The sequence below is a fragment of the Ochotona princeps genome, chromosome 4 (genome assembly GCF_030435755.1).
Source record: "Ochotona princeps isolate mOchPri1 chromosome 4, mOchPri1.hap1, whole genome shotgun sequence".
Lineage (NCBI taxonomy): Eukaryota > Metazoa > Chordata > Mammalia > Lagomorpha > Ochotonidae > Ochotona > Ochotona princeps.
Window position 1 is genome coordinate 36652644 of NC_080835.1, and position 23798 is coordinate 36676441.

The 23798-nt window shown below is 38.0% G+C and overlaps 1 protein-coding gene and 1 pseudogene across 1 annotated transcript in view; both read right to left on the bottom strand.

Annotated features, from left to right (window-relative positions):
• The window catches only part of NELL1 (neural EGFL like 1), an 860846-nt gene that overhangs the window by 421552 nt on the left and 415496 nt on the right, over positions 1–23798 (bottom strand). The window lies entirely within an intron of this gene.
• On the bottom strand, positions 460–7866 carry LOC118759246 (ferritin heavy chain-like; annotated as a pseudogene).

Genomic DNA, 23798 nt, shown 5'->3' on the forward strand with positions numbered 1-23798 from the left:
CTACATCTGGAGTCTCCCACATGTATGGCAAGAGCCCAAGGACTTCAGCCATCTTCCACTACTTTCCCAGATGTATTAGTAGAGAGCTGGTTTTGAAGTAGGAGGGTGTCATTGTAGGAAGCAGCTTAGCTCATGGCACCAAAGTACCAGCCTAAAATAGGTATTCCAACTGAACACAAAATAAATACAAGTCTGTAAAAAGCTTGACACACAAGCAATGGAGCTATTTCTTCCATCACTTTAACACCAGTGCATCTAAGATCTACAACAGAGCTGACACTCACAGCTATTCTCTTTTGTTTTTTCGTGAAGGAGAAGCAAATTTCTTTATTTCAAAGAATTATGCAAATTAAAGTACAGAGGTGATTGTTTTAGCATTGTATATAGAAAAGGTACAGGTACAGGTGACCCTGACATGCATGTACTATCGTGGAACATAGTCAGGAAGCTGCACCCTGGCTACATGGTTAGCCTTAGGCACTTATCACTGTGTCCCAGGGTGTGATTGTGGAAGAGATACTTTGCCATGACAGATTTTGGTCCGCATCTTGTACAGGTTGGTTACGTAGTCACCAGTTCTTTGATGGATTTAACTTGCTCATCCAGGCCATGATTCTCGATGAAGTCATACAAGTGGGGGCTCATTTTTGTCACTGGCCAGTTCGCACAGTTCTGGTAGTAACTAACTAATAGGTTTTTTTTTTTTTTTTTTTAGGTGCAATGTACCCACCCTCCACTGCATTCAACCTCGTCTCCCAGTCATCACTGTCTGGTTTCTTGATGTCCTGAGGAAGATTTAGCGCCTTCATTGGTTCTACAGTTTCATCAGTTTCTCAGTGTGCTCCCTCTCCTCATGAGACCAGTGGAAGAAGTATTTGGCAAAATTCTTCAAAGTCACATCATCACAGTTAAAGCAGTAAGACATGGCCAGGCAGACACAGGAGGCATGCAGCTCCAGGTTGATGTGGCAGTTGACAGTGGCCTTTCAGGCCTATGTGTAGTTCTGGTTCACCTGTGAGGGAATGTGACCATCATGGTGGGTGGCTGAGAGGTTGCAACAGTTGCATGAAGTTGGAGCAGTGGCAAGGACCTTGGGATCATCAGAGGGCACTATAAGAAGGTGGCAGAGGGCTGGCTTGGAGTGACCAGCCAGGGTGGGAGTCAAGTGCCCAGTTCTGTGCAAGCACTTTTGAAGCAGGAAACCGCAGTGATTCTTGGCAAAGAACGTCTGGCCAAAGCTATTTCCTTTTACATAATTATTGGAGTTGTTAAAATTGAGAATTTGAAAGTAATGTCAAATGAACACAGATGCTTAAATTTGAATAGATTCAGGGCTTTCTCCAGACTTCAGTCTTATAAGTCCTTCAAGGGAGGAAGCCTCTGCTCACAGTTCCAAATAAAGCCTGCTTCACAGCCTCAAAACTGCCAAGTCAAAGAAGCTGTCTTTGGCCATTCCAGCCTTTATGCTTGCCTTTCTTCTGAGTTCCTTGTTAAACTATAGCATTTAGAAACAGAGATTTCCAGAAACTTAAAGAAAGTGTCTTCACTCTCATTTCACCAGCTGATGGGAAACAGCTTGTTCAGAGTCATAAAACCAATACTAGTCAAAGCTGAGATTTGAATAATATCAAACTGTCTTCATGATTTGTTCACTCTCTCCACCATAAGCACCCCCCCAACACCTCACACACTACAGGCCAATTCTCAAAGAAAAGCCCAATTTGCACAAGTATCACTGTACTATGAGCAATAGTGTGGCCACTTTGGCAATGGGGGCATCAGTTTAAACAAAAAAGCAGAGTGAATGCCAGGAGAGTGACATTTGCCAACAAATGTTCAAAAGTACAAAACTCAGCATGCCAAGGACTTTAAAAGGAAGAACAGCTGTCTGTCTTGAACGTTGTGTCTCCAATTCTACCTCCCAAAAGTCTGCTGTGTGCAAAACATGTCTCTCTCTTTTTTAAAGATTTGTTTATTTTTATTGCAAAGTCAGATATACAGAGAGGAGGAGAGACAGAGAGGAAGATCCTCTGTCTGATGATTCACTCCCCAAGTGACCACAATGGCTGGTGCTGCGCCAATCCGAAGCCAGGTGCCAGTAGCTCTCCCAGGTCTCCCATGAGGGTGCAGGGTACCAAGGCTTTGGGCCGTCCTCAACTGCTTTCCCAGGCCACAAGCAGGGAGCTAGATGGGAAGTGGAGCTGCCGAGATTAGAACTGGCGTTCATATGGGATCCTGGCACGCTCAAGGTGAGGACCTCAGTCACTAGGCCACTGCGCAGGGCCCCAAAACATTTTTCTGATCACTACTTTGATAATCCCAAGTCACAAGTCCATAGTATGTAATAAAAGAGCATCATATTGTGAATCAATATGTAAAAGTCACATGAAACAGCCAGTTAAATACTGCCAAAATAATACAACAGAATAACATTCATGTATTCTTTACAGAATTTTCAACATAAAATCAAATGGCATCTTTAGAATGACGTCTTATAAATCAAACAAAACTGCAGTGTTCCAAATGATTACAGATATATATTTAAGCCAAAGGAACTACAATAAAACAAATGAGAAACATTAAGAACCTATTATTACAAGTACCATATATAAACAGATGAAAGGCCATAATTCTTGGCTTGAAAGAGCTAAGAGTTTAAGGACACTTCTAAAAGTTAATTTATAATATAATATGTTCCTATCATAGAAAACAAAACTGAGCAACAGATAAAATTGCAAAGAGTTAGACTTAAAGGCAAATAGTCCCTTGTGGAATTTAAAAGCGAACTTCTTTAAAAGTATGCAAGATGGTTGTTTCTACCCCAAACTGCACTTCCTCAAACTTCTATTTCACCGTGAGAAATCAAGGAGAGAAGCTTTAAGTTAATCAAGATGGAAAGAAGGAGTTTCAAAATGGAGGTATAGGATGAGGACAGATTTAGACAGAGAAGGATTTGCCAGTGAGAAGCAGAGAGGAAGTGATCCAATGAAATAGAAAATGGTCTCTACAACAGAGGGACACATGGAGACCTGTGGACACCAGAAAGAAAGAGAGCTGAGAAGTGTTGCAGTGAACAGAGAAACCAGAGACAATTGCAGCTCCACCATATTCAGGTAGGAAGGGGAGTTAGACAACTGTGGTCCTGCTGATTTTTAAAATCTGACCACAAGCAAAAGCAGAGTGGCAGAACCCAAGTAGTCCGTGTTGGAACAAGCTGAATTCCATGGCCCAGACAATCACCAGTACTACATCAAGTACTATTTTGAATACCATGGTAAAGGCTTTTGTGGGAGCAATAAGAGCAAGGTACGCACAACCACATCTGCGAGCATCAGTGTGGAGAGAAAGGAAGCCTACTTGATCGTGGGAACGTAGGCTAGTACACCCACTGTAGGAGTCAGTATGGAGAGTCCTAAGACAACTGAAATTCGATCTACTGTGTAACCCAGCTATCTCACTACTGAATATATATCCAAAGGAAATGAAATCTGCATAGGATAAAGTGACCCATTACACTACATTTACAGCAGCACAATCTACAATAATGATGACATAGAAACAGCCCAGATTTCTGTCAAAAGAGGAATGGATAAAAAAAAAAAAATCTGCTCCATGGAATATTACTCAGCCATTAAAAAGGGTGGGCTGGTGGGGCTGCAGGCTGGTACAGCCTCTATGGAAATCAGTATGGAGAATATTCAAACAACTCAAATTCAACATACCGTATGATCCAGCAATAGCACTCCTAGGAATATATCCAGAACACTTGTTCTATGAGAAACCAACATGCACTCCTATGCTCATAGCAGCACAATCAATAATTGCAAAAACTTGGAAACAACCAAAATGCCCATCAACAGAGGATTGGATAAGAAAGCTATGGTTCATCTACTCCATGGAATACTACTCAGCTATTAAAAAAAACAAAATGCAGTTCTTTGTGGCCAAATGGGCCAAACTGGAAAACATCATGCTAAGGGAAATGAGCCAATCCCAAAAGGTTAAATACCACATGTTTGCCTTGATTTAAGATGATATGATGTTATGTATAACATGTTATGTTTTGAATGTTATATGTTGTGTATAAACTAAAATTGAAGTATAGGTGAGGTGTTCACAGAAGGTGGCTGGGAACTCGCATTTACTTTTAACATATTGGTTACTCATTACTATGTCAATTAATTCCATAATGATGTAAATTTTTGCTGATGGTATGTTGGAGCTTTCAATTGACTGGGATGATACTCTGCTGGCTCTGTCTTCAGACCAGAGAGGGTATACCTAAGAAGCCGTTGAACTTGACGGGACAATAAGATACTGGACTCTATGTTTGGTATACGCTTGCAATGGGGAAATCTCAACTGAACTTGAGCTGTGGTTATGCAACAAGGTGGAGGAATCCACCATGGTGGGAGGGTTTGGGGAGGGGTGGGGAGAACCCAAGTACCTATGTAACTGTGTCACATAATACAATGTAATTACTGAAGTTAAATAATAAATAATTAAAAAAAAATAATAAAAAAAAAGAAAAAAAAAAGGGTGGGATCCTACCATCTGCCACAAAATGGCTCCAACAGAGAACATTATGCTTAGTGAAATAAGCCAATGATAAAAGGACAAATACATGTTCTCTCAGATATGATGTAATCCTCATGCAAAATTGAAGATCAAGTTATATAGGTAAACATGTATATACATATATTCACCTAGAGGAACTGTATACTCACCTAGAGGAATTGTATAAGGTAGACTGCAAACTGTGAAGTGAAGACATATTGCAATATACATCTCTATTCTCAAATAATAGGACTCATAACAAGACTGCTAAACATATCTTGATGGTAAGATGTTGAACTTTATACCATTGTCTATACCTGTGCTGTCATAATACACATAGATAGCAAAATGATGGACTTCTGGCTGTGCTGAAAGACTATACTATTGTAATAACATGGGAGAAAACAATGCAAGGAGTGGGATATGTGGGGTGAGATTAGAAATCCATAAGCTTATGGAACTATATCATGAAAATAAAATAAAAGAAAGAAAATCAGAAGCTACAAATCCCACCCTTGTGTTGGTTTGGCTTTCAGCAAGCTAGACAGCATTATTGTTTTGGACCTTTAAGTTTTGTCCCAACATGATAACTAGCTGCTGGTCAAATACTCTTTTGTGAAATTGTGCTTAGAACACATCATTTCCAAGATCTTCTTCTATCTTTTCTCTCTAGCAACTCCTATCCTAGTGCTGTGGCTCAAGGTTTCAATCCTTAATAAATCTCATTTTATCCAATGAAATTGTCCACATGAAAATTCTTTTGTGTGAGACAAGAATCAAGATCACGTCCATCATTTGTGTTGAATTCCCGTAACAAAACACCTTCCCTAGACATGTGATGTATGCATCAGTTTGGATTAAGCAAGTCTTTCTAAGAACTCATACTGTATCATCGTCCCAAATATTCAGCATTTCTTGTGAATGTTAACTAAAATTTTGTTTTAAAAATGGACAGTAATATTGTTTTGTAGAATAGATATCTAGAGGCCAGGGTGTTTTTTTTTTACTTCATTTTTATTAACTATATGCAATGCATACATTTTGAAGTAGATTTCTATTATTTATTTCTTTAAAAACTACTCAGCTATTTCCTGCACTGGCTGATTCATTTGACATTCCCAGCAACAATGCATAAGGATTCTAATTTTTCTTAATCTTTATCAACACTTGTTATGCTCTGTTTTACTGCATTGCTCAGTTCTCATTTAAGGCATCATTAGTCCAATTCAACCTTAGTACATTAGTAAGCAAATTCAACAAAGTGAAGAAAACAGGATTGAAAGAGGCAAATTGTAAGAATGAACTGGTGAACAGAGAATCTAAAGGAAAAGAGAGATGGAGAAGATTTGGAATTACATAAATCATCCACATGGCAGTAAATTCAGAATCCCTGCTGGGCTGTCCACAGAGGAATGCTCCTTTGTGGCGTTCCAGTTTTCAAAATCCTAAAAATAACTAAAGAGCACTGCACTCCGGCCCCCCTCATGAGTTTCATTCCAAAGCTGTGAACTGCTCCAACCTGCCCTAAAATAATAATAATAATAAACAGCTTGCCTGAGGCTAAGAAAATTATTGCAAGGTATGTCTTCCCTTGAAATCCTGCTCTGCACTGCACACCATTTTGGCATGGGTGTCTGTGAAGTATCCGGAATCTTTTGCCACATGGTCTCTTCCTGGAATAACAGTCATTTTCTCATTCACCTGTCACACTGTAGGCAGTGATGGCATTTCTGATCAGTGCCACATTTTTATTTTAATCAAAACAAATGAACCACCTGCCTGGGGGAAGGGGAAAAGTTCTAATGGGAAAACACTACAAAGTTTCTGACAATTTTTAAGTGTGATATATAAGGTATATTCCTTCAACAACTCATCAATATTTTGAGTCAAATGAATTTGAAGGCGGTTTCTCTTGCCTTGCATGTCTCTAGTATACCAGCTCCTTGAACCTCTGATGCTTTTACATTTTTGCCACATTCGAGTTTTCAATTGGAAAAGGAAAAATTAATGCCAGAAGTAAAAATCAGTTGCTAGTTGATCCAAGGATCCTTAAATACTTTAAGCACAAAGAATTCAATTAGAAAACAGAAATATAGAAAATATATTTTAATAGGTCTGGAGCTATATGGAACATCATTGCCTCAATACATGTACTTCCATATACAAGTGACTGCTAAGATTATATAACTCGTTTGTGTCTTCTGCTTCTAAATGGCTAACACTAGAGCAACCACAGTTTTCTGTTCATCAGTCTTTAGCATTTGCATTTCCCACACTGGACTGGTCTGAGCTCTGCTCTGTGGCACACCCTTTATCCAAATTCAGGTAAAATAATGATCATCATCATGATAGAAAATGCATGCCTGTGTTAAAACCAAATGAAGACAAAAAGCAATTAACTGGATGTTAATAGTTTTTTTCTAACATGGTAAAAGTTATGATGATTTATCCATACAAGAGAATATTTTCAAGCAAAGAGTTGCATATGCATTTACCAATGTGGGGTAATAAATGTAAAGTAAGCTTGTTTTTAAAAACATCAGAATGCTAAATTTATAATCATTGCTAAAGAACTATACTACTGTAATAATATGGAGGAAGAGGGTGGTAGGGGAAAATAGGGAGAAAGAAAAAGGAGGACAAAGGAGATTCCCTACACCTACAAAAATGTATCATGGAAAATAATAGCTTTTTTAATTAGCTGTTTGAGGGGCTGGTATGGTGGCACATTAGGCTAATACTCCACCCTGTATGGCCAGCATCTTGTATGGGTTCTAGGTCCTGTCCTGGCTGCTCTATTTCCAAATTAGCTCTCTGCTTACAGCCTAAGATGGCCTGAGTTCTTGGTACCTTGTACTCACATGAGGGACCCAGAGGAAGCTCCTGGCTCCAACATTGGATCAGCACAGCTCTGGCCCTTGTAGCTATTTGGGAAGTAAACTTCTCTCTCTTTCTCTCTCTATAGAAAATGCCTTCAAATAGAATAAATAAATCTTTAAAAGAACAGTTGGTTGTGTGGTTTTTACAATGTGAAATGCAGATGCAAATGGAGATTATCTAAGGTTAAATTAACAATGGTTTTTGTTTTCTTCTTATTCTTTTGAAATTTTTCATGTTACCACATTATTTCTATATAACATTTATAACTAGGAATTTTTTAATGAGTTGATTAAATATGTTTTCTTTATAAATCATTTGTGTGATGCAGATTCTAAGGACATTTCTCACATGCTAAAGACCCCATCTTGATGTCTCACTTAAACCAAACCACTGACCTCCCATCAATCTCTTGGAAACAACTAGTCCCATGGCGACCCCTAAGGACTTACTAGATCCCAGCCAACGGAGCTGATAAATTTCAAAAGTGTTCAATGTTTGTGGGGCTTCCCTTCACAGATAAAAAAAGAGTGCTTAGAGGAAACTTACACAGCATATTCCAACCCTCTGTTCTACAGCAACACAGAATCCAATTACTCCAAAAACTGAAGGTTTTCTTTAAATAAAGCTTTGTCTTCCTTGCTAATTATAAACTCAGCTACATAGTCATTTTCATACTCGTCTCCAGCTTAATCCCTTAGGCCAAAACATTTCACTACAGGCTCCTATTCCCAGAGAATCTAGGCACTGTCCATATTAACTGGGTTTCTCATGACAAGAGGTTTTCAGATACATTTCAAGATGCGTCAATATCCTTCTAACTGCCTCTCAAGAGCAATTTGGTAAAGAGAAGGGGGAGAAGGATATCTGGTGGACAGGTCTTAGGACTTCAAACTGAGCACTCTCTATTGGGTTAAATTCTTTGATATGATTAAACATGATTTATTTATGGGCAGTGTGACACAAAGATTGGGAGAGACAGAGATAATTTCCATCCACTAGATCATTTCTCAGCTGGGCACAACTTCCAGGTTTGGGCCAGGCACACTCAGGAATCAGGTATTTTGCACACTTGAGCCATCTCCCACTGCCTTCCCAGGGACCTTGGCAAAGAACTGGATTAAAAGTGGAGCAGTTAGGATCCAAAAACAGTACTATAAGTAGTAGCTTAAGGACAGCATTACAATGATAGTCCATGTTTACACTTTAAAACCCAACTTCATACCTTGGTGTTACAAGCTACAATATGGGGCACTGTAAGGAATCTATCAAGATCAGAGCTGGTAAGTGCCTGAGCTATGAATTAAAATAGGATTGCTTTGGTTCCAAGCCATTTGGATTTTTGCTTCACTCTTCAATGTTTATTGTTTGTTGAGCACATGAGACTACCTTACATTAGCACTTTGAAAATAACTGATAGGGTTTGTGTTTCAGTGTGACCACTTTGAAGGTCAGTATTGTTATTTCTTCTCATGCCTTCAAGCCTATGGATACAGACAAAATCCTTAACCTTCTAGCACATTTATTCAGCATTTACTCTTTGCTAAATGCTCTTTAAGGCACTTAATCAGTACTTTATCATTTACTTCTTTTAAGATAATGGAGAGGAAATATACTCCATGTGGACAAGTTGAGCTAGGAACCCAGGCTTGCCTGACTCACAGCCCTATGTGCCTTTGACTTCTATAAAGGTCCTTTTCCACTTCACATCCCAACCAATGAAAAGAGATGAAGCTATTTGTCAAGCTCCAGCACCCTATTACTTAGCAATGTTCTCAGATCAACTCCTACGTAAAATTAAACTAAGACACCTTGTTAGGAGCATAGGAAGCATAGAAATCACATTCTCTCTCTTACTTGGTCATTAACGTCCCTCTTTCACCCAGTACCACTACTCTTTCTTATAGCATTTATTGCCCATATCTCATAATTTAGCATTCAGTTATATGTTCTATAAAATTATCCTTCTTAAATGTAAATTTTATGTCTCCCAAAGAGGCTATAATCTCCTAGAGGTCAGGAACCGTATCTTACAAAATCACAGAATTAGAAAACTAACAGTTTGTAAAATTATCTTTTTTTGAAGAAGAAATTAAATTTCTAAAAAAAAAAAAAAAAAACCTTATTTAAAATCACAGTTCCTCTCACTAAAAACCAGTGATCTAATTCAACTTTGATCTTTCAAGGTCCAAGAAAAATGTTGACTTGGTCACATTTATCCAATGAACTAGTGGTAGGGGCAGAACCAGAATCCATGTTGCTTGATTCTCATTCACTGATTATTTTGCAATGGAAATCCTGAGTGCTTTCTGTTTTCCTGAACCAACTCACATGCAGTATTTCTCTTACCCTTGGCAAAAAAAAAAAAAAAAAAACAAAACAACAACAACAAAAAAAAACCCTGCACCAATTGCTTTAATTCCGGGAAATCTGATAAAAGAGCTTATAAGAGAAATAAGGTGATAGGAAGGCTATCAGATCATCTGTCAGGATGTCAAAGGGGGAAAATGGCATAGGCAATGGTCTGAATGTAGATCCTTCCCTCAGCTGAACTGTTAAAAGTTTAACCCTGATGGTGATGGTATTACAAAGTGAAACCTTTGGTTGGTGACTAGATTATTACCGACAATAACTTGAGATTCCAGAGATTTTTCTAGCACCTTCCACCATGTGAGAATATACAAAGAAGGCTCATTCCATGAAGAATAATCCCTACCAAACACTAAAACTTGAACTTTCCAGCCCTTAGAACTCTGAAACACCTATTTCTGCTATTTAAAAGCTACCTAGTTTATACTATTTTGTTATAGCATATGCATATACCAAGAAAGCATCATGAGTACAAGTGTCTTTCATTTGCTATTGTGGCATTCACATTCAAGAATGTGTCAAGTTAATTTCATTTCTTTGGCTTGCACTCCATAATCTACGTCACAAGATAAAGACATAGCACCACAAAACACATGCTTTTAATTTAACATGATAACACATAGGATATTTGGGGAATGAGAACTGTATGTCACCTTTGTTTAAAATACTTGAACAAAATTTTTATGATACTAAAACATAAGGCAAACTCATTGCATTACTTCCCTTAAAATATTTGGAAAACACTGGCAGCAAACATTGTGCTACCACTGCGTTTAGCTGCCCAAGCGACACATGACCACCCATGTCAGAGCACATATTCAAGTCTCTGCTGATCTGCTTCTCAACAAGCTCCTTGCTAAGCCACCTGGGAAAACAGCAGACCTCCGCCACTCTGTAAGCCGCCAGGATGGAGTGCTAGGCTCTTGCCTTTGGCTCGGCTCAGTCCCAGCCAACATGGCCATTTGGGGAAATAAATCAGGAGAAGAAAATTCTGTCACTTGAAATATCTCTGCCTCTTCTTTTGCCACACCACCATGTAAATAAATAGATCTTTTTTAAAATTTGAGAATATATGAAATTATAGAGAAAATACATCCTGTAAAGTCATTCATTCCAAGTAAATCTCTCCACCCTTTGGGGGCAAAGGGCATGGGGCAGAGGGTATATTATTTTTTTAAAAAATTATTCAGATTTTAAAGACAAATGACATAAAAAGGGAGAGGAGGAAGGCAAAGGAAGAGAGGGAGAAAAACAGATCTTCCTTCAGCTGGTTCACTGCTCCGAATGATAATGGCAGCTAGGGCTGAACCAGGAGCTCCAACTGTGTTTCCATGTGGGTGGTGTGCCCAAGAACTTGAGCCACCATCTGCTGCCATCAGGAATATTAGCATGAAGCCAGGTCAGAAATGCAGAGCAGTCAAGTCTTCAAACCAGAAACTGATAGGGACACAGGATTCCTAAATGTCAGGATAACCTGATTCATTACAATACCCGACTGTTGTATTCATACATAATTTTACTTATTACTTTTTTAACTGAAAATATATACATAGTGATTCCAGTCTTACCATACTATATGATTATAATCTTCCATTGTCATAAACAGTCTTTAAGCACTATTTTACCATACACTGTTTTCCACCATAAGGGTAGAGTAAATAATATCTTTTCTAATGATAGTTCTATATGTCACCCAAAATGTGACTTATGAAAAGGCAGACCAAAATACTTATGTTGATGATATATAAAACAAATCCATTTGGCTGAGGCTTCCCATGGAGTTACTCTTGCTTTTAAAGGGGTTGTAAGAAGGGAATTCTCTCTTTCTTTCTAACATAGGACATGTGTGAATCAACAGTCAAGATGTGATGCTTGGAGAACTTTTAGCCATTTTGCAATCTTGAGAGAAATGTGACCAAGTTCTAAAACTATCATGCTAAAAACAGCAAAGTAAAAAGAATAAAAGAGTAGTCTGTGCTGCTGATTTTGTCATGGAACCGCTAAATTAACAACTTCTGGGAAAATCATCCCTTACACTTTGTGTCATATAAGATTTTTTTTTCTTTTAAGCCAATGAAGTAATTTACTGTGTTTCAATTTGGGAAATAGTAAGGATGTGGAGGTTGAGGGACAACACAGAGAGCTTCCATTAGCTGGTTGACACTCCAAAAGCCAAAATGGCTAGAGTTGGGTCACATTTGGGAGCCAGGAACTTGACGTGTATTACCCATACGGATGGTAAGAACTCTACTATTTAAACAATAATTGTAGCCTCCAAGGGTATGCCATAACTGGAACCTGAAATCAGAAGCCACAGCTAGGTACCAAATCTAGTCCTAGGACGTGAAACAAAACATGGGTATTTTTTCCACTTTTTCTTTATTTTTGACAATCTTTACATAGTTAATTAGGGCACAAAGGTTCAAGGGCTACAGGAAAGTGGGTAAGATATTATTTCCACTTTTTTTTTCCTATATCCGGGGTAAAGGGGTAGATAAACGGAGAAGCCCCACCTAGTCTCCCACCTATCCCAGGTCCGTGATGTGGGGCTTGCTCCGAGGGTCTTGATCAACTGGTTTTGATAGTTCAACAGCTATGAATTGCTGCCAATTTTGCCATTCCAAGCATGGTGAGGTCACTGCAGAATACACTGATTGATATAGTGCACCTTAGAGTCTCTGTTTGCCCAGTTTTTTACTGCCAGCATAAAGCTGAGGTAGTTGATTGATTTGTTCTGTCCTCCGTTGTGGTGCCAGGTATCCTCTGCAGGTTCGGATAGACTGTCATATCCTCCATGTACATCTGGTTATGCTCTCCACTGCTCCATCTGAGCATCTTAGGAGGCTCGGCTCTAGCACTTGCAGGCCATGGCAGACCATGGAACCTACACTTCTCTTCATAGTTAGGGTTCTGAGTCTGGCAGTTGAATTGGGGAGATCCCAAAAAGAAACTTTGTCTGAGGTGATCCCAGACAAGATTCTTGTGTGTACTTGCAAGTAGTACAGGGCCCAGTACAGTTCATCGCCCCAATCAGCTGGTGGTTGCAATTGCTGGGTCGGTTCTGTTTCCAGCGCTGTCTTCCACGCAAACCGATGGGTGTTGTAGTCCAACCTGATTTTGCCTAGCACACACTCTGCCCTCGCATAAACTAGCGGGAGCCTAGTCGGAGCGACCCACAATAATCCCCACCAGGCCTGCTTCCTACCCTGGTTCCCGTGCTTGACAGTATTGCAGCAGACTAGTCCAGTCTGTCCCACATCCCATTCAGCTCTCATATATGACAATGGGCATTGAAGCCTAGTTCAACCTAACCAGCTCCACTATCCAGCCCACACACATGCTGTTGGATGCCTTTCTGTTCAGTCACCCCTGTCCCTGTCCTGGTTTTCATGCTCTCCAGTGGAAGAGGTAATCCAAGAGGGAGGAGCTCACTATTTTCCTTCTAGGCCACTCCCACTCCCAGATTATGCACTCTCCAGATGTTTGTGGAATTTAACTTGACAGATTTAGCCCCCAGTGCCAGCCTCTGCCAGGTGATGCTGCAGCAAAGCCCAAACAACCCTCACCCACTCTAATTTTTACTTGCACCAGTCGGAACAGTAAGCCCAACCTGCTTTTACCCTGATCTAACTCACATCAGGTCCACAGGTGTTGTAGCCCTGCCTAGTCTGGTCTGCCCCCATCCCAACTCTCGCGCTCCAGTGGGAGTGGTTGAACAAATGCCTTCTTATTTTTTTTTTCCCTTCAGCTAAAATTGCCTGAATTGATATTTGTTTTCTACTGCTTTACACTTTTACCAATGCTACAGAGAATGTACACCAGATACTGATGCAGAAGCAGGGAATTTAAACATATTTCCAGTTTATAACTGCCAAAATCAAAGCTTTCAATCAGTAGAATTCATACAATAAAATTCAACCATGAAAATTTAGGGTTTTTATTCTACTCTAAGAATAGGAATTGTATATTCTCAATTATCTTAGACTAGGTATACAAACTTCTAAAACAACTCCCTATACTTTATATAGGGAAATAACTATGCTTAATAGAGTACTATGTCCTTAAGATAAAAGTAGAGCTAGAACGTTTGATATTTAACATAACTGTAAGGTCATTATATCCACCAAAGTGTTATAGAATTGAAATGCAAGACTAGCCTTAACTGTTTTGTAGTGCAAAAGCATCCTTAATTTAATTCCTTCTTTGTGTGAAAGCTTAATGATTATTTTAAGCACACAATTTCAACAATGGAGTATACAGAAATGTTAACAAGAATTTTATGATGAATTTGGGTCAAGGGCAATACAGTACTTATTAGGTTTGTGCACAAACACCCTAGGGACAGCTCCATCATTTGTCCTGGTTGTTCTGTGGCAGCCAAAATGATTCAGATCCTTTGCAAAACACATCTAAAAATACAAAAGAACTCCCACTGAAGCCCAACAAAGGAGCCAAATGCTAGTTGTGTCCTTCAGAGTTATTAATATTACTTCATTTCAAGGTAACTCTCCCCTTATGTCCTCACTGATTCGTATTTTCTGAATTTAGTACACGTTAGCATTGTTTTAACATCATAATACTAAATGAAATAAATAATGGGCTTTTGGCTTCCTAATACTATTTACAGAAAACTAAAATTGACATGCAAAATCAAATTCATCATGAATTACCCCTCACAATCCCACCTTAGGGGATATACAATAAACTTTGTACTATTCTTTTATTGACTTCATCTCTTCCACACGTCATGGATAGTAAAGCCTGGTTAGGAAGGTAGCTTTCCAAGTAATCTGACATTTTTTAGTTTCTTCTCTTGAACCTGATGAACGATCCTGAGATAATGGGAACAGTGGATAGGTCTTGATTTTTTGGATGTTTTCTGCCATGGTCCTGGAAGATTTTAAATAATCAAGGCCTTGCCAGAAGGAACAGCCTGGCCTTGGGCCCATGAACCACACAGGTCACGTGGAGGTTCTGCAAGCACTTTTGGGCTCTTTCAAGCAATGGAACAGCTGTATCACACTTAAAAATTCAAGATCTCTCACAGGTCCTACTTGGAAAAACACTGGCGTTTACAGTTTTACATATCTGAGAATACGCCTTCAGTACAAGGACCCTTCTGCCAGAAACCATCCAAATCTCTGAGATTCTCAACTGCACGTTTCCTACGACCAGTCAAAGGAACTTGTTTTTTTTTTTCTTTTCTCATCTATGAAATACCGAGAAATGCACTTTGTCTTTCTATTGGCTCCTAACAGTTTCTCCGTTATACTGAACCAGTGCTTTCTGGTACACTTTACAACTACCTGGGCATTTAAATAAAAACACTGAACTTAAGTCACAATCCCAGCCTGAACAAAATAAAAGATCTCTAAAGGTAGATACCAAGCATAGATTTGTTTTTTCAAGTTATTCCACCATGAGAGAAGGATTCAGAATATCTGTCCTCTTGTTCTAACATTTTAAAATACTGCTTTTAGGAAAGTCAGATTTGTTCTCCAAGGATAGGAGAGGATGAAGGTAAAAGAGCCAACTATCTACTAAAATAAGGGGACAAAAAAAGAAAGAAATGTCAATACAAACAAATGAAAGCCAAAGGCAAATATTTCATAAGCATCAAGAGTTAGTGTAGTTGAGTTTGGAAACATGCAAAGTTCATTGTCTTATTTTAACTTTTTTGCTAAATATAACAAGAAATAATTTTTGTTATCCTTTTAAGAACATTTGAAGGCAAATTCAACACAAAGAGGCGGAGGCAGAGCCCAAAGTCAGATACTAAGGACATAACATATGTCCCAACCAGTGCTTAACCACTGCGCGTTTTCATGTTCAACCTTCTGATATCTGTTGTAAATAAAGTAGCTTGGGATAAAGCAGTTTCTTTTTCTTTTTACTGAACATAAAATCATCCAGAGCTCCATGACCTGCTTCATTGTTAAACATTATCATCTTGCCTATGGACAAAAGATAAGCAATCATCCAATAGCTTATCCCAAACATTGTCAGAAAGCCAAACTAAATAAGGATAGCTATAATCCAAACCCTTTTATTCCAATGGGGTAGACTCAAGAGATAAGGGCAGTCAGTGGATAATTAACTTCCTATTCTAGTAAGTTGGAGAATGTTCTATTTTAGCTCCAGCTTGTTTAACTCAGGTCAATGAGAAGAACATATGAAAATGTTGTATATCTCATCAACCTTGTAATGTTAGTATATTTCAGAGATCTTTCGTAAAATTTCTAATAGCTAATTTTTACTCTAAAGGCATTTGAACAGTTATCTCCCTTCTTTCCATCATAGGGTGCTTAATTCAAACCATTAAATTAATAGACTATTACATAGAAATCTTTAAGATTGCCCTGACTATTTCAAACACAGACTTTTTCAAGGTTTCTTCCAGGTCAACATCAAGAAAAAATTGTAAAATCTGATCAAGGTAGTAGATAATATGCAATATTTGTTATCTCACTTAGTTCCTTTATTTCTTACCTTCATGGGAATTTTTGGCATAAAAATAAATGCTTACCCATTACTGCCAAGTACCTGCCTTACTGCTGTGTGCTGTTATCCCCCCTTAAAACTGCCTATGTGTCTAATGATAACACCTTATTAAACCACAAAAATGTGGGAAGTTGAACAGGGGATATGAGTCAGGTAAATAAATCAAGTACATAGATGATTTCAAAACTCAAGAGTATTCAGAAGAAAATCCATCCCCAAACCTCAATTTCAGAGAGTTCTTTAATTTCAAAATTTGTAAGAGCAGTAATAACCCAGGAATCCTATAAGAGACAAAATGATGAAGACTCAGAAATTGGCCCTGTCAAAGACCTCATGTTTAGATCATGTCCTTTCAAGATCCGAGCAGTAACTTTCAGAGCAGAAACTAAAGTTTCCACACCAACTCTACCCCACTGCCATGCTGCTGTTACCAGAGAAAATAATTAACTTACAGCACAATTTTATTGTTTTTAAAGATTTGTTTATTTTTATTGGAAAAAACAGGATTTACAGAGAGGAGAGACAGAGGGAAAGATTTTTCATCCTCAGGTTCACCCTTCAGGTGGCCACAATGGTCAGAGCTGAGCCAATCTAAAGCAAGGAGCCCAGAGCTTCTTCCGAGTCTCAAGGCAGGTGCAGGATCTCAAGGTTTTGGGCCATCCTCCACTATCTTCTTAGGCCAAAGCAGGGTGCTAGATGGGAAGTGGAGCAGTTGGGGCTTGGACCAACACCTATTTGGGATCCTGGCATGTGTAAGGTAAGGATTAGCTAATGAGCAATCACACAGGGCCCAACAGCAGTTTTAACTTCCAGGTAAGCATTCTCAGTATTGAATCAAAGAGGTATACTATGTCATAAAATAGGATTTTAAAAAAATTTTTAGTAAGAAAAATTGGTGAAGGCTCAGCTTCCTTTTCTGTGTGCTTCATGGGCTTTCTCTCTAGCACATCCTTAACTTCACCATCTAAGGTGTTTTGAAGGGACCACTTCATAAAACCGAGAAAGACTATTTTGAGTACTTATTTACAACTTTAAGAAGTTTATCTATATGGGATAAACATTCAATAGTAATCAAAAGCCTACCAAGATTTGGAAGAGAAAATGATTTGTCTAGTGATTTGATATTTAAATGAACATTTGAGTTTTTACATATGAAGATGTTACCTCATTACTTATAATCTTCCTAAACACAGTGGTCATTTTCTACTGACCTTGGTGACTATATTTCCTGACATTCGTGACTGAAACTAATTGTATATTGGATATATAGATAAAATAATGAATGAAGAAATGAATGAGTCAATCAGTTAGTCAACAAACTGAAAACCCATCAAAGTTGATCATGTCTTCCTAACTTAACCCTCACTGATTTTTGGTTGAATGGAATTTTTCAGCAGGACTGGATTTCAAAAGGGTAATGTCAAAGCTAAGTGATATATAACAGCAAAAGAAAGAAAAAGTGATATGACCTTTACATACTTGGAAAATGAAGTGAATAGTGAAAGCAGGTACTAATTGACTTGGGAACAAGATTGGAATGATCTTAGGAAACAAGAAATGGCAGTAATGGAAATTCCGCATCACAACTTTAGGAAAGTAAAGCATAGTTTTAAGTTTCCACCTGCTCATCAGATGAAAGGATAAACAAAATTTGATGTATATTCACAATGGAATATTTTCCAACTATGAAATGCAATGCAATCCTATCATTAGCAGCAAAATCACTTGAATAGAAGATATTATGTTCATGAAATAAACCAGACACAGGAAGGCAAATGATGTGTGTTCTTTGTCATATGTGAAAGTTATAAAAAAAAAATGTTGAACTGAACATAGAATAGTGCTTACTACAGGCTGGAATGGGTAAGAGGAGAAGAAGAAAGGCTATGTAAGAGATGCCAAAACAGTTAGAAAGAGTAAGTTCTACTGTCCATAGCACAATAGCTCAATGGCTAAATCCTAATCTTGCAAGCTCCAGGATCCCATATGGGCACCAGTTCATGTCCCAGTTGGTCCATTTTCCATCCAGGTTCTTACGGTCTGAAAAAGAGTAGAGGATAGCTCAAAACCTTGGGCCTGCACACATGAAAGAGATCTGGAAGAAACTCCTAGCTCCTGTCTTCAGATATACTCAACTCCAGCCATTGCAATCATTGTCTTTCCTTATCTCTGTAAATCTGTGTTTCCCATAAAAATAAATGCATCTCGATATTAAAAAAGAGTTCAAAGTAATATATGTATGGAAACAGGAACTTACAGGACCCAAACATAAAGAAACAAAGAAAAAAAAGAGCAATTACCCTGACTTGATCAATATACATTGCACACAAGGGACAACCACCCTGTACTCTAATAATGTATACTTATGAATAAATAAAAACTTAATTAAAAGATTTGCATTAACAAAGAAGTTATTCCAATAATGTTGTTTGGAAATAAAGCATCTGAAATCCCACCCGATTGAGGCAGTAATACCTAATGTAAACCTAATTCATTACATAGCCAAATAACTACATGGCAGTTTCCTCTGTCAATACAGTATCAACTAAGGTAAGAGATGGATAAGTGATTTATTTTGGAGAGTAAACAGCAAATGTGGGCCAGTGCGCACATTTTTAGGACAGTAGAGTAAGTTTCAGAGTCCCGGAGACCCCAGCTAACTATGTAAATTCTTCATGGAAGTCTTGGAATCGGTCAGAGGAAACATGACAGCCTGGGAGAATGCTTGCCTTTGGCTCTCCTCCCTCCCACTCTGATTACCACTACTAATCCCCGGCCTAATCCAATCACTGCAAGCTAACATGCCTCAGAATATTCCCAGAGCACCTCCGGGCTTACAAAAAAACTTTCTAAGCACTTCATCCTGGCAGCAAAAGGCCTCTCCTTACTGCATTTTGTCAAAAAAAGCAAAACAAACAAAAAAAGCATTACTTTAACAACCTCTCTTGTCAAAAGAAACTGTATCTGTTATCTTTTTCTTTTTTATATATATAAAGAAAACAATTTTCATGTATTTCATAAATAGAATTTTAAAAGCATAATGATGCTCCCTATCCTCTCTCTCTCTCCCTCCCACTTTTTTCTTTCCCTCTGCCGCCCACCCCTCTTGTTCTTTTCTTATTTTCTTTTAATTTTTATAATAACATACTTTAAATTTACTTGATAGTCACAACTTTATCCCTCCACTAAAAGCATTCAATCAGTAGCAAACAGAAAAAACACTGTAGTAAGGCAAGCAGAGAATCTCAAGATTTAGTTACCACAGTATTTACTAATGCAATTCACCAAGTATCTCTAGTACTTGACCCTGCAGGCATGTGATAGAATGCATTTCTTCATATCTTCATAGTTAGATGGGACTAAGAATAATTCTTTTCAGCAAGTTACGAGTAGAAGTGATAGTGTCACTCCCTAGCCAGAACAAATGATGGTTGGTAAAAGGACTCTTAGGCTATCTTTTCTTTCTCTAAGTGACTATGGATGTTTATAACAATGGACACTCCATTAGCCTGTATCCCAAAGAAACTATGATAAGCAGAGTGCTACTGTGGTCAGTGACAGCCAAACTGCATAAGCAAGGAATAAATTTGCTGTTTCATGTCATTTATTCTTAGGGCTGCTTGTTATTATAAAATATGTATGGCAATAAGCGCGTCATTCTGAATACTCTCACACATATTATGTCTGCTGATGTTCAAACAGGTTCTCATACGTGTTATGTCAGCTGATATTCAAAACAAGTTATAGGTATGACAGACAGGAGCAATATTTTTAAGAAGTTGGAAATGTGCCCAAGGTTAAGTGGTCTTTGTTCCTTTGTATTTCCTCTGAGAGATTCCTACTAATGACTAGATAGTATTCCAAATAGTCAAGATGTAGTAGAGAACAGGAGAAAAGAGTTCACATTCTAGTGAAGACAAGTTCAACAACATCATGCATAACTAAGAAAAATCCCAGGTAATGATAAGTACTATCTAGAACATTACAATGCGGTGGCTGTTTATACTGATCATAAAATTCTTATCGGAATTGATCATTTTTAAACTGGATCTAAATCACAAGAAAATACCTTCAGACAGATAGTAAAACGAAAAGATTTCTAGGAACGGTAATAGTTCAAGCAAAAGTCTTCACTGAGAAACTAGGTTGTTTTTTTTTCCCTAAGATTTATATATTAATTTGGACAGAGACAAAGACAGCATGAAACAAGAGAGAGTCTTTCACCCATTGGTTCACTCCTATCTAGCAGCAACAGCCGCACCTGAGTCAGGTCAAAGCCAAGGGCAGGGAGTAGTTTTCCCAGGCCATTAGCAGAGATTGAATCAGAAACAAGCAGCCGAGATTCAAACCGGGGCCCATATGCAATGCTGACTTTTCAGGCAGTAGTTTTTACCTACTATGCTACAATGATGACTCTGAAAAATAGATTGTTAAACAGAGAAAAAGACAAAATGAAGTGGCCACTTTATAATGGGGAGGAAGGGAGTTGACACAAGTAGGCATAGTGAAGAGGTATAGGGCAACATCACATTGGGTTATGTATAAAAATAAAATGCATACATTTGATTTTGTATGCACTCAGATACACATAAAAGCCTTAAACAGATTTGTATGCCATTGAATTTTTAAGGTAGGATTTAAAATTTTCAGCTAATACATAAAACTTACATGATACTACTTGATATATCAAAATATGTAACATTATGTAATGTCTAAATCAAAGCAAACAGATCACCTTGAAATATTATCATCTCCCTGGAAAAAAGTTTAAAAATTATGTCACTAGTTACATATTTTTAACCAAAATCCAGAATATCATTCCTTCCATTTTAACTATGACTTACTAGGTAATTGATTTCATCCTATCTTTCCCTTCCTAAAGCATGAGTGAAAGCATGCAGTACTTGTCTGTCTACCAGTCACTTACTTCAAATAGCATAATTATGTACAGTTCCATCCACAGCCTGGTAAATTACAGGAGTTTATCCTATGATTTCTGTTTCAAAATTTTGCCTTGGCTTCTATATGAAGAATCCTTTAGAGTGGGGCAAGACTGGAGTAGAAACCAGTGTGTTGGCTATGGCCTAAGTCTACTAGAGGAAACAAAGACATTACAGATACAAGTTGGAAAGAGTCAGGAATAGTGAAAGTGGAGGAGCAATCAAGTGAAGCTGCTAGGAAGAGAAAGCAATTGACAATATCACAAGTTCAGGAGAAGGATTTCCCAACAAGTGAGCAAGTGAGAAGTTATTGACATAACTATCCTGTAAAATCTTGAATATCTAAAAATATGCAACGAAACACAAGATGGCCCTGGCACAACACTAGGGTACTGTAACCTTGCAAATGTTAGCAGAGGAAGAACAGCTAGGCACACTGGGCAAGGAAGGTAAACGAGGACACATGACACTACAAAAACTATCTTTTGAGCGAAACACAAAGACAACAATGTTTACAAAGAATGGGATGGTCAGTTGCTGAGACAAGAACATCAGAATTAGCAAAACGAAGTTCATGGACAACCTAGATAAATGTAGTCTCACCAAGACAGTGAGGATTAAAGTGTTTACAGAATTGAGGAAGAAGTGCAAGGAGAGTAAACATAGGCAATTCCTGGAGACAAGATAAAAGGAACTGTGAAAAAAAAGCAGAAAATGTGGAGGCAAATAAGGAGATTTGGGATTTGAAAAAAAAAAAAAAAAAGACTTTTCAAAGAAAAAATGTTATCTGTTAGAATCTGTGGAAGCCCAAAGCCCTCATCAAGATTTCTAGAATTTCTGAAAGGAGGCAGTAGTGCTAGAGGAGTTAAGTATGTATTAAAGCGCATATGCTGCGGCAAAGGGCAGTAGAAGACTTAGGAAAGGCTACTTTCAAATAGTCACATCCACCTGTGAGGTATGAAACTCACTTGCATCATGCATGCTGCCTACCATTGCATCATGTGTGCTGCCTACCATTCTAACATGTTGTTTTCTGCAGGGCACGTTTTAATCAGCATTCAGGGTGAGTAGACACTGCCAAAGATTTGAGGAAGATTCTCACTGTACACACTATAATAAAACAATGGCAAAATCTCACTTCAATTGTCCCTCCAAAAATCTTTCAGTTCCCCTTGCATTGAATACTTCTCATAGTTATGTGGGGGTTTTTGGCTGTTTTTGTTTCTGGTTTTGGTTTTGGTTTTTATTTTCTTTCTTTCTTTTTTTTTTTTTTTGTCCTCCACAACACCCAGCTTTCTGTGATCTGACCAAATTATTTTATCCCGTCTTATCTTTTTCTCTTTCGTACAATGTTAAGTTTTCTGTTCCTCCTCTGGTAAAATACACCACACATACACACACTCAGTAATAATACACATGCATTTCTTGCACAGCTATTAGTGCTTGGGTGTCCACAATAAGCATACCTGCTATTCCAAACAATGCAATGCTCATTCAAAAAATCAGTCTGGGAAAATTTTTAAGTTAATACATATGTCATCTAATTCTATATGTAATCTGCCAGGCAAAGCACTCCCTTTTAATGAACACTTAACAAGAACCAGCCCTGCCTTCCTCAGTGAATAGGACATGCAGATTATTTGATAATTCAAACAGACCTTCCACACAGCAGGACCTTCACGAAAGTGTTAGATGATTAGATAGTCACAGGGTTCTTTTAATCTTAATTACAAATAATTTTTAAATACTACATTTACCATAAGGAACCAAAGGGATAGTCACTAAAATTGCATAGGATTTTAGATATGCCTTAAGTTCTAAAAGTTCTGGCCCTAAAATATTTTGACTTCAGCATTCAAATACAGTTATGCAATTTCTCTTATGTTCTTTAATAATTTTATTATACAAAAGATACATAAATGATATTTGGTCTTACATGATCCTCAATAACATACATCAGCATTCTCCAGTGAATCACCTGAGGAACAGTAATCCTTGACTACATAATAACAAATGCAAGGTTATTTAGATATTCTAACCTGCTTTATCTGAGAAGAAGGGCCTGAACCTTTTATTTTTCTACCAATAATTTACTGTTCATTGTGTACATATGCATGACGGAAGTACAGACATAATATACACAAAATAAAATGCCCCCACTACACTGGCAATGGTCACAAAGACACAATAACCAACTGTCTTTGGGTCCAATGACTGGAGGGAAATGTGGAAAACTGGCAACAAATATATATTAATCAAAACAGTCTTGATAATCCCTCATGTGCTCTTCCCTGATCGTCAAGTACTGCTGCCACTTCTCTAAATATAAATTTTGCTTCCCTTAAAGTACATTTTCTTATATACAAAAACACTTCATCATGGTAGAGTGAAATGTTCTGAGTTGGGGGTCTGTTTTGTTGCACAACCTGTTAAGCTACACTGATGACATGTAGGACACTGAAATTCCAAATGAATATCAGTCCCTGCCCCAGTTCCAGTTGCTCTGCTTCCAGTGCACTTCATGGTTAATGGCCTAAGAAACAGCAAAGATGG